Genomic DNA, 2,759 nt, shown 5'->3' on the forward strand with positions numbered 1-2,759 from the left:
CAGGTTACACCCAGATATTTGCGGTAAGACAGCCTCTGGCCAGGCTGCTTTGAAGTGGGAGCCGGGGAGCCATTGTTATGGCGACAGCTGGTCCCCAGACCTGGGGCCTCGGCAGGGTCCAGGCGGGGTTGGCCACCTGAAGGAGGTCATGGCAGACCAGGCCGGGGGAGCTGCCCCGCGTTGTTTGGTCGGGACCCTGCAAGGCTGGCTGGGTCTCTGGTCACCTCTGGGGTCCTTTCCTCCGTTCCACATGAGCCTCAGCTAACGGGGCCTGCAGGGAAGGGGGCCTGGGCTGGGGCCTGCAGGGAAGGGGGCCTGGGTCAGGGCCTGCAGGGAAGGGGACCTGAGCCAGGTGCCTGCAGGGAAGGGGGCCTGGGTGGGCCGGGGCCTGCAGGGAAGGGGGCCTGGGTCAGGGCCTGCAGGGAGGGGGCCTGGGTGGCCGCTTCGTTTCCCACCTTCGCACCGTAAAGCTCTTCTTCACTCTGTGCTCCGACCGCGGGACAGTGTCTGCCGGACCCGAAGGGGACATGCTTCTATGTTATTGGATTGATTTCTTATTTTTTCATATTTTTTTGTTAATCCTCCTTATATTTTTTTGTTAATTTTTCCATTGATTTTTAGAGAGAGTGGAAGGCAGAGGGAGAGACAGAGAGAAACATCGATGTGAAACACATCGATTGGTTGCCTCCTGCACTCACCCCGACCAGGGCCGGGGAACCTGCCACCGAGGTACATGACGAGACGCAGACCCAGGACCCTTCGGTCCGAGGGCCGACGCTCTACCCACTGAGCCACACCGGCCAGGGCTTAAGCTTTGCATCTAACCTGCCTGCCAGCGCCCAGCTGCTGTCAGAGGGGAAGTCTGCTGTCATGCCGCCATCAGTGCTCTGACCGGGACTTGCCCTCTCATTTCGGGGAGACGGCCGTTACCCCGTGTTGCTAGAGCTGCATGAAGGCGGTGGGGGTGTGGTTGCTGACTGCTTGGCTGGGTTGGGGATGATCAGACGGACCCACAGGGTCAGCGCGTCCCTCCTGACACAGTCCTCTGACCCCCAGGGAGGGTGGGGTCCTCCTCGCCACACCCAGGTGGGGGAGTGAGGGCCGCCGCTCTGGAAGGAACCCCTCAACCTTGTATTTCTGTTTCTCTCTTCCTCCACCTGGGGGCTCCGGGAAAGCTGGCTGTCACCACACAGGCCAGCGAAGAGTCCTGGGGTTCAGTGGGGGCTGACGCGGCCCACGGCAAACGGAGGTCAGCCCGTGGTTTTCAGGAGTGGATCGGCTGCCCGTGCTCACCCGGGACCCCAGCTGGGCTCTCCTGGGGCGGCCGAGAGCCTGGGGCACAATCCCTCCGGTCTCCCTCTCTCCCTCTAAGGGCCTGGAAGGAAGCGGAGAAGGTGAGCGGCTCCCCAGTGGCCTGGGGACTCGGTGGCACCCCCCGCGTCCCCACCTGATGTCGACTTGAGCATTTGCTTTCGTTGGCTTCGTGGAAAGCCGCTCCGTCCAAGTTCCACTGGAAACAAGGGCCGTGAGGCCCAGATGCCTGGAGACCACGGGGAACCCGGCCTCTGGGTCACTGGGGCCTGACCCTCGTCGGTTTAGGGGAGTCGCTGTCTGGGGAGCAGGCCTCGCTGGCAAATGTGCCCCCGAGGGTCTGGGAGGAACATGACTGCAGAGAGCGCTTGGCGAGGACAGCCCGGGCCATGGGGCCTCACTTCTATTTTTAGATGCAAGTGCCGAGTGACGGAGGGCCTGGTGTGGGGACTCACCCACAGGCAGCCTGACACTCACTGTGGGGACATCTGCAAAGTAGGAGCACCGACGTGTCTTAATTAATCCATTTTTTTATTTGAGAGAGAGAGAGGGGAAGGGAGAGAGAAACAGCAATTTGTTGTTCCACTTATCGATGCATTCACTGGTTGATTCTTTTTTTATTTTAATTTTTTATTATTATTTTTCAATTGATTTCAGAGAAGGAGGGAGAGGGAGAGAGAGATAGAAATATCAATGATGAGAGAGAATCATGGATTGGCTGCCTCCTACATGCTCCACACTGGGGATCGAGCCCACAACCCGGGCCTGTGCCCTGACTGGGAATCGAACCCTGACCTCCTGGTTCATAGGTCGACGCTCAACCACTGAGCCGCCCCAGCCGGGCCATTGGTTGATTCTTGTGTGTGCCCTCACCCGGGATCGAACCCGCAGCCTTGGCGTATCGGGACAACGCTCTCACCTACTGAGCTACCCGGCCAGGGCCCAGGTTTTGTGTTGAATTTGCAGCAGCTTCGCCTGTTTCACCCGGCACACGTCAGGGCGGCCTCGCCTTTGTTCTCGGTCTTGCTTTTCATTGTGAATGTGTGTGTGTGTGGCGGACGGGACCCCATGGCCCTGAGGCCCCTCTCGGAGTCCAGAGGAAGGACCCCCACACTCTAACCTTCAGTTACAGCCACAGGAGCTCCCGCCTGCCACGGGCAGATTCTTCAGCTGTCTGCCCATCAGCACCCTCTCAGGGAGGAATGTTCAGTGCTGCAGTGATGTCAGAGGGGCCCCAGGAGCGGGGCCGGGGCCAGACCCGCCTCCCTCCCGGCTCCCTCCCGGCAGAGTGGGAGATAAGCGAGGGCTCAAAGAGAGCCCGCAGGTCCCGGCTGTGTGACCGACCGGGGATCGCTGTGCGGGGACTGGGCAAGGCTTTAGCGCCCGGAACCATGACCTTGCAGACACCACCGCCCCAGTGAAGGCCGGACCCTGCGTGCGCCCCCCTG

This window comes from Myotis brandtii, unplaced genomic scaffold (genome assembly GCF_000412655.1).
Source record: "Myotis brandtii unplaced genomic scaffold, ASM41265v1 scaffold633, whole genome shotgun sequence".
Taxonomy (NCBI): Eukaryota; Metazoa; Chordata; class Mammalia; order Chiroptera; family Vespertilionidae; genus Myotis; species Myotis brandtii.